General features: G+C 38.9%; 1 protein-coding gene across 3 annotated transcripts in view; it reads left to right on the top strand.

Annotated features, from left to right (window-relative positions):
• Window positions 1-1436: 1436 nt before the first annotated feature.
• Window positions 1437-15039, top strand: part of PALLD (palladin, cytoskeletal associated protein) — a 354974-nt gene continuing 341371 nt past the window's right edge. For all 3 annotated transcript variants that reach the window (XM_045830996.1, XM_045830995.1, XM_045830997.1), the window contains exon 1: window positions 1437-1558. The gene's annotated coding sequence lies outside the window, so the exon portion shown is untranslated. The remainder of the gene's footprint in view (window positions 1559-15039) is intronic.

Genomic DNA, 15039 nt, shown 5'->3' with positions numbered 1-15039 from the left:
TGATGTATCATCAATACAGCATTGAAATCTGTTAGAACATTGAGACGAAGGTTGAGTCATATGGTTTAACATCCATTTACCTTTAATTTAATAATATTGTTAATATACTCATTGTATATATGGCATGTTTATTTACCAAGTTAATCTCAGCAATTCTTTCTGTTACTAAGGTAATATCATGGAGAGGTTACAGCATATTTATTCCTATAACTTCTTCCATATTCAGTTTGCCTTAGGATACAAGAGGTTTTTGTTCAATTTTTGATTATGCCATTTTCAAACAAAAAATACAAATATTAACATAAGAGACACTAACAACAATGCCAAGATGTATCAAATGTTACTTTTTTTTTTTACCATCATTACCAATTTTCAAAAATGCAGGACTAGATCTAGTTGGAGATCCTGGTCCCTTCCCTGACCCAGATCCAAGAAGTTTCTTCCAGGGCCTCATCTTTTTCAACTTCTGTGTTCTTTAGTTTAGAAACTGCATCAGCTATGATGGTATTTTTCCAAGCAAAGGAAGACACAACATGTCATTTCCAAGTGAATGTAACAGGGAGGTTTTGTGTGATTATTTTCTGTGCCTTAGATTTGACTCCGCTACCTGACCTTGGAATAGAAAAGCTCTCTGTTCTTGTCACAGCTACTTGTTATTTGAAAGTTCAAAATGTTAGAGTATGTTACAATGGAATTCTACTGAATAATAAAGTGGTTGTGAAACATCTTTTTTTACAACAGTAAGAGGATTCCTACTTGTCCTGCTAGTATTCATTCAACATTTATTTATTTCTTCAACAAACTTTTGTTGGTTGCTCATAATGTAATAGGCATTGGGCTAAGAACTCAATGTTGCAATGTACATAAAATTCATTCACTCTATGCTTGCCTATTTAATCCTACTATGAACTCTGACTTTAATAACATCATAGTCATATAATAACTTTTAATTAACAACTTGAAGTAAGAGAACAGTGGATGCTTCAAACAATTTGACAGGTGCTCAATTTTTCAATAGTTAGTGGACTTAGTCTTTAGGATAAGCTACCACCTGAACTAAAAATTAAATGCACTGAGGAGATTATAGTAAGAAGGGTATTCCTTATGAGTGTCACTTTTTCTCCTTAGAAGTATTTAAGTTCTTCTAATTGATTAAGAATTGTGTTAAACAAAAGGTAGTGATTTTCAGGCACAAAGTCAGAGTGTAAAGGAATAAGTGTAAATCTTGTGTTTATTAGATCCATAAAAAAATTATTTCTACACTGAGCACCTTCAATTTCTAAGAACCCAGCCCTCAGACCCAGGGTTGCCTCCCAGCTCACTGCTGGAATTCCTGATGGTGGCAGCCCGAGGAGACATGAGTTCAGTTACCAAATATAGTTGAGTGGAGTAAGAGGACAGATGAGACTCTGAGGCCACAGTTGCCTCAAAGTGACCACGGACCAAGCAGTCTGTAATGAATAGGCAAGGCCAACCTCTGCTCCCACAGAAAGGAAGAAATGCCCATCTGAAACCCATCACCGTTTTGGAGCTTTCAAAGTAACCGAGGATTGGAAAGGTCTGTAAAATGTATCATAATATACTAATTAGTAGGGCAACATTTGTTAATTGTTTTAAGCTAAAAATATAACAGTAGTTTCCCTGAAGGTATAATACTAGCTAGAAGATGACTTGATTTTTCTCTTATTTGGAGGAAGAAAGTAATGGGAATTTTGTCATCTTTTCAAAGACAGAACGTGTAAGATTTGTCTGCAGGCTTTATTTCTACCTACACTGTCAAATAACTGCATTTTCTATAATAATCTTAAGCTTGCTAAATTGCTGCTATCCATTCCAAAAGGATTAAATGAAGTTATGGAATCTACATTTGTCAGAAGTGTGTATGTGTTTTGTTTTACAGAAAATAAGAATGCAGTTCGTTTGAACCTCATGTATACTTAAGCTAAATACTGACAGTTTAAATGATATACTGTAGATTTTAGTAACATGTTAAGTTAATTATGCTTTCAAAGGATTATTTAAAATCAGTTGAGAGAGTAATAGCAGACATTTTAAATTATATCTATGCAGAAAGTTTACATACTTTTCTAAAAAGATAGAGCTTACTAAGGAAAACTACAGCCCAGTCAAATTTAAGCACCACATTATAATTCTGTATCACATTGTTTTAAGTTATATATACAATTGTCTTAAATCCAATACATGAGGTGAATGCAAAATGATTTCAGACTCATATTACTTTTTAAGATTTGCTAAAAATACTAATTGCCTTTAGCATGAATTAGGTGACCACATACAGAGTCCTTTGCCTGACAATATAATGTTATTCAAAATCTATTCAATCATGTATGTGCAGAAATTCAATTCTTATTACTTGATAAATATATTTTCCGATATTTTTCTTCAAAGAAAGAACTTGAATGCTCACTTTAATTATCCAGATTTTTAAGAATCAGAGTCCATTTGACAAATTTTTGCTAACGGTAAACATGGCCTAAGGATTTACCAGCAACTACTCCGTAAATGCATGATTACATATTCCTAGAAACAGATTTGCCCTCTAGCACTCCAGTGTCTGACATGGATTAGGGTCTGTATCCTGGTGACTCTGTGTCAGTTCTCTGTCTGAGCTTCTCTGTTTTACTGCTAAAACTGAGTATCAAAAAAAGGTCCCATAGCAGACTTCACAACAGAGTAAGGATGCAGACTACACCGGGCAATTACAATCACTTAGAGTTAGTTACCTCATTTTTTAAAAATGTAGAGGGAAGACATTAGTAAGATTTCAAAGTAAATCTGGTACATTCTCATAGATATGCCAAATGAAGTCTGCCTCCAAGGCAAGAACCTCCACTTCACTCCAATTACGTGTGTGGAGGATGTCCAAGGCCATCACGATAATTACGTTCCAGTCAGGGATTTAGATCACCTGAAGTTCATGGTTGTGTCCTGTTAAATTCCAGCAAAGGAAACAAAGATGAGTAGAAGAGCTCTGACTATAATTTGTAACTGTTATATTGTATTAGAGACTATAGAAACAGACCTAGTAAATAGGTTTTGAATTTAGGTGATGGGAATGAAGCCCCAAGTGAAGACAATGACAGTGGAAATGGATGATTTAGAAGTAAAATCTGGATATTTGCAACTGACTCAGTCTGGTGGGCAGAGCTGATAATATGAAGAGGCTCCCTGGGTGACTCTAAATACTCTTTCTGTAAAATACCTCATATGGCTGTTATGGGAATCCAACGAGATATTATATTATGCCCCTGAAACTGAGATAAATTACAGTGCTTGGTGGGTATTTAAAACTGTAGAATAAATAACACATATCTTCCTGTAATACTAATTTACTTAAAGGTTAATGAAAAGGAAATGTACATATGTTGTCAAGGAAGAGATTATAAAATTTTGCAGGTTTTTTGCATCAAATAAGATTTTAGAAATTTTTCATGTTTGACTTTTGCTCTATAGGGTCTTTGGTGAAAAGAACATTATAATAAAAGAGGGAGGAAGGAGGGGAGGAGGGAAAGAAGGGAGGGAGGGATGGAGGAAGGAAGGAAGGAAGGAAGAAAGGAAGGAAGGAAGGAAGGAAGGAAGGAGGGAAGGAGGGAAGGAAGGAGGGAAGGAGGGAAGGAAGGAAGAAAAGAGAAGAGAAGGAAAAGAGGAGTTAAAAAGGAAGGAGGGAGAGAGGGAGGAGGATAAAGACAATTTTGGTGATACAAACAAAACTAACACTTCATGAAGCAATCTCTTTTTGAAGAACTGCCAAATAGGGCAAAAGACAGGAAGCTTTTATAAGATGAGGAATAAAGAACAAGAAAGAGAAAATCAGAAACTATCTGATTGGCTTGGGCCACGTAGTCAACCTTGCTTGGGGTGAGACGGAACAAGGAGGCCTGTACAGAGCCCCGCTGGTCTGGTGTTTGGGGATCATCGGCTGACTGGATAGGCTGTGTTTCAGGTCAAGCAGGGTGTTTGAAAGGACACGAGAATTATCTCGGTTTCAGTTTGCTGATGTGGCACCACGGGCAAGGGTAGCTCCATGATGGGCCTAGAAATGTATTTCAACAAAAGGAAGAAAGTTAGTCTAGAGGCTGCCTGTGATTCTAAAACAAGAGGAAAAAAAAGTTTCAAAGCTTTTCAACTTTGGTTTTCATAGTTTCAGTTTTCTTTTAAAAGATTTTTAATATTGAATCATTGTACTAACAGTTTTTACTACTATTTTAGTAATTTTTTGAATATGAAAATAAGTAAAATACCAAATTTAAATTTTAAAATCACTTATAATTTTAACTTTTTTTTCAAAACATGTGAAATAAGCAACAAAAGATTCGCCTTAATGTCCCACCCTTCAACCCTGTCCCTGCCTAAGCCCTACCACAAAGGTAATAAGCATTAACTGTCCTAGCCTTTTTCATGTATTTATTCCCAATCATATACTCATTTCTAAATGCCTATTGAAACTTTATTGCCTGGACTTTCTACATTGCCTGGCCCGTGTGGTTTGGGATACTGCATGATCCTTGCTGTCTGTCAGACTTTTTGTAATATCAAACACTTTTCCTTCAAAATTGTCAATGTTTCTACTAAGTATTCCATAAACAGATTGCAAAAACTCCCTATCAACTAAACTCTTAAGTAAATACCCTTAATATTCCCAATGGGAAAAGAAAACTTTGTGGTTAAATGCAGGTTTCAACCTTGAGTCTACCATTCCCTGACAGTTCAACTTTGGCCAAATAACTGAACACTTTTATGTGGTAGTTTGGGTAATAGGAATAATAAGAAAAAAAAATAATGTTTACCCCATCAATTATTCTGAGAATCAAGTGACTTACTATAAGAAAATAGACAATTGCCCTGGCTGGAGTAGCTCACTGGATTGAGTGCGGGCTGCGAACCAAAGTGCCGCAGGTTCGATTCCCAGTCAGGGTACATGGCTGGGTTGCAGGCCATGACCCCCAGCAACTGCACATTGATGTTTCTCTCTCTCTCTCTCTCTCTCTCTCTCTGTCTCCCTCCTTTCCCTCTCTAAAAATAAATAAATAAAATATTTTTTAAAAAGTAGACAACTCATAATCAAAAGCTGTTGTATAGTAAGTCCTCAGGGAGGCTAGCTTTTTCATTTGTAATTGAGTTCTTTGTACCAGACAGCTATTTCTTGTGTGTGTGACTTATCCTCCCCACGGTCCTCCCAAGTCAAGGAAACACTGTATCTTTTACCCGCCTATAGTGCCTTGTCTCATGGGGATCCTGGAGGGCATGTCCCACAGTATATTTGTATGGACAAAATAGAGGATTACCCTGGATATCACAGATCTAGTTTTTAGATGTTATCCTCAAAAGTCAGCAACTCTAAAAACAAATGTTATTTACCATGTCTAAATTTGTCTCTCTCTATTTTCTTTTTTTCTATTTTCTATTATTTGTATATTCACATATGTATGTGAATTTTATATATTTATATGATATATTACAAAATCAGGAACTCAAAAATAAATGTGTTCCCAAATACTAGGATAATAGTGCCAAGACAATTTATGGTAAGAGTTTTATGTCAAAATGTGTGATATACATACCAAACATAAAATACTCAATGAAAACTTATGTTCTGTGTTTCAGAGTAGGATATGAGTCCAACAAAATTCCCTTAGCGAAGAGTTGTGAACCATACCAATACAAATAGAAATAATCTGTAAATTAAGTAGCATGAAATTTCTAAGAATTAATGAAATATGCATGACTTAACAAAATAGGTGACCAGGAACATTTACACTTGAAGGCAATATTCACTTGGGATGAGCCAAAATGTTGCTAGGCTGCCCGTTGAAGTTTAAGGTGGAGGGGAATCTGTACTGCCTCGCGGTATTTGCCCACCCTCCCAAGCCTTTGCTCCATCACACGTTTACTTAAGATTAAGAGTTTGCCGGGAATATAGTCAATAATGTCATAATAACCTTGTATAGGAACAGACGGTTACTAGACTTGTGGTGATCATGTTAGAAGGTACAGAAATGTTGAATCAATGTATAATATAATATTATATGATATAACATGTCACTATACTTTAATTGTTAAAGAAAATTGAGCCTGGCATTATACATGATTCACCTGGAATAATTTGCCTTCAGAATACCACGAGGACACCTGCAATTGCCTTTGTGAAACCATTTGCGAGAACCTAAAGCAGGTGCAATTCTCAATATCAAATACCTGTTATACTTTTTCCATCATCTGCATGATTCCGACACTGTGCCAGGCACTAGCTGTGCAAAGACTGAGGGTTGCAGTCCTGCTCTCAAGGACTACTGGAGAAAATGTTCTCTAAACTGATATTTTTAATTCAGTAAGATGAATGTTATAATAAATACATATAATAAATACAACACAGAGTGTCATGTTCTAAAGAAGGAGCAGATTACACTGACTTGGGAACCATAGAAAGCACCAAAAAAAAAAAGGTGAAATTAAGTAGAGTTTTCAAGGATGGACCGGGATTTGAAACACAGAAACAGAAGGGAAGGGCAAAAGGAACAGTACATGCAAAGCATGGAGACATGAAAGAACTTGGAATGTTCAAGGAATGGTGAGTGGGCCAGTGAGGCACGACTGCAGTATGAGTCAGAGTGACGACGGGGCTTGAGGCTGGAGAGTTTGCCACAGGGCAGACTGTCCAGAGGCAGGTAGATAACCTGCATATCTCGCTTAGACCTTCTCTGATCAGCCCCAGGGGTATCGCTGGGGAAAAAAATACCAAAGGAGCGACCTGATCACTCCTACCATTTTCGATGCCCTACAGCTATTTTGTTTAAGCTATTTTAACAGCAATTATCATGTTGCTCCTTGTGCTTAAGCCATTTTCACTCTTGTCTAATCTCTCCTACGGGCTTATAAAATCATTAAAGACAAACTCCACCTGGCTCATTTTTGCCCTCCTCAAAGCTTCCCCTTGCACGTAGTAAGTGATGAAACAGTTGTTCAATTGACTTCGATTTCCACTTACCATTCTGGGAAAGGGAAGTGGGAGAAAGCAAGAATACTGATAAAATGAGCAGAGCCAAATAAAGGCCACTTCTCACATGGTGAAGAAGCTAGAACTACGCATATTCCAAAATATTAGAAAGTAGTTGTGGCTTATGAGAGTTTTAGTTGAAGTAACAACTAGGCTAAATTATTAATGATGGAGATGATGAAGAAGACACAGAGGAGAAAAATAAGAAAGGAGTTTCTGGGCAATTCAAATTCCTTAAGAGGACAGAGGCAAGAGGCAGAAACAATTTAAAGATGTAGGAGAAAACTCAAAATTTCAAAACCTGACGATTCCACGTGCCAAAGAGGAATGCTTTAATGTTTTTGGCATTTACCTCACTTCCTCTTTACTCATTAAAGATGATACAATAGTTCTTTTGGATGTTTTTCCTTTCTGTGTCTATCATACCAGCATAGAATTGCCAAAAGCACTGCCTGAAATAAAACATGAAATCTCAGAGAAATAATGAAGATGTTTGCAGTTGTATTTCTTTTGATTATGACCTTTTTTTATCTTGGGGTGCTGACTGACACAGAAATCTCTGAAGCATAATTTTCCAGTGAGCTTGGGCCACCTGGAAACTTCCTTTGCTCATCCCCATTAAAGGAGCATTTTCCCTAGACAACATGCATGTTCTAGCAGCAATAACTGGGTTGCAAATTAAACCAGATCCATATATGCCATAGAGCTATTATTTTCTTTTTCACTATGCAAGCAGTTTTTAAGCTACATCTAATCCTAACAACTGGATCCCGTCAGATGGCGCCTCTTTAAAACCAAAATATAAGTTAATAAGCGGGTGATTTAATCTGCCTCCGGCAAACACTTCCTATTAAAAAAAAGAACTGAAAATTGTTTCCTCATTCAGAAGTTGGCTTTAAGCTTTCACATATAATGTTTTTCATGAAGTTTTAAAGCATATCCTCTTATGTTCAGTTCACATGAAATATAATTAAATTAATAGCAGAACTCTGATTTCTGATCTATAGTTTTGTTAGTCTGATATACTGCTTAGGGTACTCGGCTGTGAAAACTGTAATAGAATGGCAGTAAAATGTATGGTTAAAGTCATGAGCTCTGGAGTCACCAGCTGGCCTTGAATCATGGCCCCCCTACATTTTCTGCCTCAGTTTTCTTCTTTCCAAACTGGGTCATTTTGTGAGAATTTAAAGTGAAACAATCTATTTAATGGCTTTTGACACAATGCCTATCTCATGGTGAGCAGCCCATTGTTAGTCATTGTCATTATCATGATCACCATCACTAGTGCTTAGGTATGCTACATGAATTCATTAAGAAGCTGGTGTTCTATAGCTAGAGTTGGCACACTCTTGCTGTAAAAGTCTGGAAAGTATTTTAGGCTTTGTCAACCATACAGTCTCTGTTGCAAACACTCAACTCTGACACTGTTCCATGAAAATAGTCAAGATAGTCACATGGCCACACTCTAAATGCAGTCAGAAGTCAAAAGGCTGTGCCTCTAAGCGATCCCTTCGGAACCTCACTATCTTAACACATCTTTTCAGATCTCTCGGCTGTTCTCAGTACACCCTTTTTTTTTATTACGTCTTTAGTTCCTTAATCTCTTTATATTCTAACCTAGAATATAAATTCTAACCCATGAATTCTAACCTAGTGTACATTTTAGAATCCACCTGTCTTGCCAATATTCTCAACAACCTTGCTCATTTCCTTCCGATCTTACCTGTGTGTCATAAGCTGGGGGTCATCTACTTCCACATCTTTACCTGGACTGCGGAGCTCTGGTGGAGAGAAATGCCTGATCACACAGATTAATGACACTATAAATACAACACATCCAACTTCAACTAAGTCCTCACCTCTGCCTATAGATCCTCAGGGAAATTTCTACCTCTCTACAACTATTTCAGATTGGCTCCTGCTCTTACAAACTTCCAAAGGCACAGAAGCCTCAAAATAGGAGTTCCCCTTTCTTTCAGTTATAAATTCATCCAGATACTCATTCTCTCTCTCTCCCCACCCCTTTCTGACACACACACAAACTATACAACTTCTCTCCTTTGACAGAGGAAGGACTGTCCCCTCCATCCTGAAGCCATCTGTGCACTATAATGACCCATTTCATCTCACATCCCGGGAGACCTCTTCTGTATTTCATCCTGGCTTCCTTACAAGGATCCTCTGCCACTCCCTCTCTATTGGCAAATCCCGTTAGCACTGAAACATGTTCCTGTGCCCCAGCCTAATAAATAACCTCACTAGATTCCGTACTTCTGTCCAGCTGCCTGTCCTCCACACTGCCTGTCCTCCTTTCTATGAGTTTCTCCAAAGAACCAACCACACTTGCAATCTATACTTCCTTTCCTTTCAAAATTCCTCAACATAGCTGGAATTTGGTCTATGTCTCTGTTACATAACCAAAATTGCTGCTGCCAGTTGTGCTAAATTTCCCAGTTGCTACATCAAAAGGGCACACCCTCCTTCACAGAACATTCCCTTGATACTCTCGCTCTCCTGCTTTCTACCCCAACTCCCTGGAGAATTCTTTCCTTTTCTCTCTTGATTACCTTATCCACCCCCATGGCTTAGGGTGCCATTCATGGGTGAGTAATTCCGGTCCAGCTTCCCTTTCCCTTCTTTGGGCTCTGGACCACTGTCTCGAATTGTCTTCCAGCACCAGAGGTCCCAGAGTTCCCTCAGATGCAAAAAGTGCAAACCAAAATTAAGCTTCATTTTTTTTCTCAGAACTTGCTCCCCACTTGTGTTAACTGAGTTAATGGCACTGTCCATCCTATTGTTTGAGTAAGAAATCTATAATCCTGCCTGTGCGTCATCTCATTTAATCTGTCATCAATTTCTGTCCTTTCTATCTTCTGCCTGTTGGTTTAATCCACTGTTTTCCACCTCAATGTCACTTGTTCATGCTTTCAGCATCTTTTTAATCTACTACTAATTGTGTTTCTCGGTAGCAAGCAACAAAAACATTCTTTGCTCAACTTGAGTGCAAGGAGATTTACTGACAGAAGTTGTGGCAACTCACAGAATGAAGCCAGGAGTCTATGCTGGAGCAAGACCACAGTCAGAGCTGTGCCCAAAAAAGGCTCCTGTGTGTCTATCCCTGCATCACAGCTGAACAGTTCACACCATAGCTCCTATCCCCAGTGCCAGATGCCCCCTGCACAGCCACCACAGCTGCCCTGAACTCTCCGTGCTGCTGCCTCTGCTGTCACCATCAGTGTCCAGCTGTCAGAGTGGTTTCACCAGGGAGCCTGCTTCAAAGTCCAAGATGTGCATGCCTAATTGCCAAGCCCAGGCCATGCGCCAAGATTTGTGCCTGGGCTCCGAGGGGCTGGGAAAGCAAATATTTGGAGATTTTACATTCCATTATGATAAGTAAACTCAGTTTTTCACCGAGGCTCATAATATAAGGAATTATCCAAAGCTAAGAAGGAGGTTCAGATAATGGGCAACCAAAAATAAAACAATGAGAAACATACACAACCCCTAAATACCACAAAAGCCTTCTCTCTGACTTCTGTTATCTTGCCTCCTCTTCCCCTGACTCTGTCTCCAACCGAGGCTGCAATCAGTCATATTTTTAAATTACAACTCTGGGGTGTTTCTCACACACTAAACAGTCTCCTCTTGTCTCCCAACTTCCCATAAGATAAAATTCAAGTTCTTCACATAGCTTCAGGCCCTCTCTGACCCCATTCCTGCTTTCTAACCTCAATCTCTGGCTATCTTCCCCATCTCCAGCTGGATTTCTGTTTAACTGAATCTCTGAGTTACCTGGGTCTGCCGTACTCTCTTGGGATGCAAGACTTCGTACACTCAGGCACTGAATAAGGACATTTTGGTCAGTGACAGACTGCATATGCAACAGTGGTCCCATAGGATTGTAACAGAGCTGAAAACTTTCTATGGCCTGGGGATGATGCAAACGGTCTGAAAGTCGTTGAGACATACGGCATTACTGTTTTTCGCCAATCTCAGTCAACTGATAGCAGCACTATAGGATAGAAATGCCTGGGGCACTCACCTGAATCCTATAAGCTTCCCGCAGACATCTCTTCTTTCCAAGCCAGTGTTACACCTGGCCGGACCTTGTGGTTCTTATTACAGTTGCAAGACACTTAAGTGATGACTATTAGAAACTCTGAAGAATAAAAGAGTTTATAACTTACTGGCTCTGGAGTGTATGGGCACAGAGCCTGTTCTCAAGTAGGGGAGTGTGAGGGGAGTGTGCTTTGAGGTGATCCCTAGGGTCTGGAGGGCTCACTCTTTACTGGTGACTTTAAAATATAAGAGCAAGAATTTAAAGCATGGGAAGAAAAAAAAAGCAGCCCAAATAATTAATTATCAAAATCAACCAACATCTAAAACAAAGGAGTCTCAGTCACAGGAGACGCCCTGGCTCTTTATCTAGTTTTGTTGCTGGTGTTTATTCCCGATAGCCTTTGTTGAAGCAGATGTCTCTGAGAACAGAATGCATTACTTCCTCCAGTGTATATATAAGGAAAAGTCTCTTTCTTTAACAACTCTTAATGGAATTGCAAGAAACATTATGAACATGTGCTTCATGGAGAAGTCCATACCAGCTGAAGCTGAACATGAGTCCTAGAGGTTGGCCCCAGAGGACTGCCATGTGGCAGTGTACCGTGTGGTAAGGTAGACACCAACACTCACCAAAGTAGACTCCCAGTGGGAAAATCAGAACCATTTTCAAGGCATGGATGGAACTTTACCATCCTCCCCAATAGTACAAAGTCCACCCTGAATCATCTCAGGGCTGTGCCTGGAGTCACAATTTTCTGGCTAAATACTGACATGGTATTTTCTACCTCATGTTTGTCTCAAGACCAAAGCCACCTTCCCCAGGTTTACTACTTACACACTGGGGCTGACTGTATTTGGTATTGCATTCTTGCTGAGGAAGAGAAAAAGCTCCAGGATGTGGGCCACACCCTGCTGCAAGCCAGTGGAACCCCAGAGCTGTAGGTGCTGGAAAGCAAATCATGATCTCCCCAGATGTGCTGTGCAAGGAGGGGATCAAGATGCACAGGACCCTGTGGCAGAGTGGCCAGTTCGTCATGTGCTTCCTGGGATCCTTTGTGTACAAAATGTGCCACAGCTACAGTGTCTCTGGGGTCGCACACTTAACACCATCCAGGGGACAAGTGTGTGTGCTTCCAGATGTCCTCATAGCTCAGCTATTTTCCACAGAGAAATTACTTTACCAGATTGCACAAACAGAAACAAAAAATGAAAAACGGCCCCACTCTTCTTCTTCTTCTTATTATTATTACTATTATTATTGATTTGAAAGAGAGAGATCTGTTTCAAAAGTTAGTCACTTCAGAATCAATGGTTTTTTTTCCCAATATCTACCTGGATTTTCTAGGACAACAGTCTCAAGGTCTGGGCCATTCTTACTAAATGCTTTTCTTGCTAGATATTAAAATGTAGCACAGTATTTTTCAGACCCACTGTAAATAGGATAAGCTTGACAGGAACTCAACCTGATAAGGGTGGCCAGCTGCAAAAAGAAATCAACAAATAGTGTATATAAGCAATGGCTAGGCCTCCTTATGTGAGGCAGAGCTTTGAATATGAATCTCCTGTCTCCTTATTTGCTGCAAGTAAATAAAGCTACCTTGCGACAATCACATCTTGATTTTTAATAGAGTACTCCAAGTGGTGAACCCCTTGAGATTGGTAATAAAATGTTTCCCAATCTCTATCAGCAGTGAGTTCAATACAAAAAGTGAATAAAAAACTAAACATATTCAAATATTCAAAATACACTGAATATTGCTAATTTCCATATATGGGCTATATTTGAGGAATTGTTGAGGAATCAGAACGGTTTCATCCTGGAGCATATACTGAACAAAAGAAGTAGAGTAATGCTTGGGTTGATAAAGAGAGGGGGCAAGAATCAGATGACTCTAATGGATTTGTAAGATTTACTTGGACAACAGTGGGAAATACAGTTTAGTAGGTAGAGTAGGACTAGACTGTAGAGAATCTCAAAACTGAGGCTCAACAAAGTGAGTAATCTTGTAAGAAGACATCTACAATACAACTATAACATTCAACCAAAGAAGATATGATAGGGTTACTAATGAGCTTTAGGATCTCTGATTACAAATCTCCTGTTGAATTAGCCAATTCTATCAATCACCACATCCTACATGGTAGCAAATCCTTCACAAGCATTTCTGGAACCCCTTTACCTAATGTTTTTTTGAGATTAGAGAGAAAATAACATTTCACTTAATAAAAGAAAATTCCATCACTCTACACAGAGTCCCTGGATAGGAAAGTGCTTCTAAACAAGCAGCTCGATTCTATCCTCACAAGGCATACTTACCCTCTGGAGAATGAATGTCTCACCAGGTTACTCCTGACCCAGCTTATGAAGTTGAGCTTCATCACACCCAGATAGCTTCCTTTATTGACTTTCAGACTCAATCTTGAGGTAAAGATCACCTCTGAAGTTTTCCAGATCTTCTCTCTATCATTCTATGAGCAATACATAGAAAAAGAGCAGCACACAGAGTAACAAGAAAGTAATTGCCTCACAATATTTAGTTCAAAATGCAGTTAAACTGATATCCAATTATTTGACAGATCATGAAACACCTTTCATCTAATGCTGGTAATATTCCCATATAAATGTCCTACTCAGGGCACATGGTTCTCTCGCACGTCCTGGAAGGTTAGATAAGCTCTCATGGCAATCAAGCTTTTTTCCCTTTCCTTTGACACCCTACCCAAATTTTATATTATTTGTATATCATTTGTTTAATGTCTTTTCCACTTCCCCCTCTTTAACATACCACATGACTTTTATCTCCTTAAACATAAGGTTGGTGTCAACAGTCTGGATCAAGAGTCGGCCAACTTCAGCCCCTGTGCCAAAACCATCCCACTGCCTGTTTTTGAATGGCCTGCAATCTAACAATATATTTACACTTTTAAACTATTGTAAAAATTACCAATGCCCATAAATAAAGTTTTATTGGCACACAGTCATGCTTAAGTACTCATGTATTTCTATGGCTGGTTTGATATTCCAATGGCAAATTTGAATAATTTCTATAGAGACTGCAACAACCCACAAGGTCAAAAGTATTTACCACCTGGCCCTTGACATAAAAAGTTTTCCAATCCCTGGTCTAAAGCATGACTAGACCTCCAGCACCTGGAACTTTATAAGTGATTATTAACCATGTGTTAAATTAACTGTTGAGTGAATGAATATGAGTGCACATGGCTGGACAGAAGATATAAGGTTCCCAATATTTCTTCGAAAGCCAAAAAACAAAGGAAGATTGGAATCGAAATGTATTTTATGGTCATTTATTTGGTAAACTGGGTCAGGTTTACTAAAAATGTCAGTAAGCTGCTAATCTCACAACGCTGATGAAAGTAGAACTTGCAGGAGGTGTAGGGTGGCGGCAGAACGGAAGCGCAGCAGGCCCGACACTCCCAGCGTTCACTGCGGATGTCATCTTCGGTTACTCCGTGCTGGTTGGTAGCGTCCTTCATATTCACTCGCAGGGCAAATATTAAAATAACATGATAAGTACCAGTATACTTAATGTTTGCTCCAATTTACAGACTAGGGAAAAATCACTTCTTAAAAAGTACAGTTGACCCTGGCACAATATTGGGGTTATGAGCGTCAACACCATTTGGAGTCGAAAATTTGCTTATAACTTTTTATTTCCCCAAAACTTAACTACGGCTGGCCCTAAGCAGCTAGGGATTCAAACAACCATGGATGGAAAACAGTATTTTAGATCTGCAGTCGCAAACCTGCAGCTGGGCATCTGCAGTTGGGAATGCGAAGATGCTGGTTTCTGCAGGTGTGAAACGGAGGATAGGTGGGGCAGGCTGTGTTTATCAGAATCATACACACACACACACACAAACACACACAGTTCAAACCGGAACTGTTCAAGGGTCCATTGTATATTTGTTCACCATAATGTTCCTCCCAATTTGTAAATTAG

This window comes from Phyllostomus hastatus, unplaced genomic scaffold (genome assembly GCF_019186645.2).
Source record: "Phyllostomus hastatus isolate PE091 unplaced genomic scaffold, TTU_PhHast_1.1 phas_contig_159, whole genome shotgun sequence".
Classification (NCBI taxonomy): Eukaryota; Metazoa; Chordata; class Mammalia; order Chiroptera; family Phyllostomidae; genus Phyllostomus; species Phyllostomus hastatus.
Note: the sequence above shows the minus strand (reverse complement) of the source record. Positions and strands in the feature narration are given on the sequence as shown.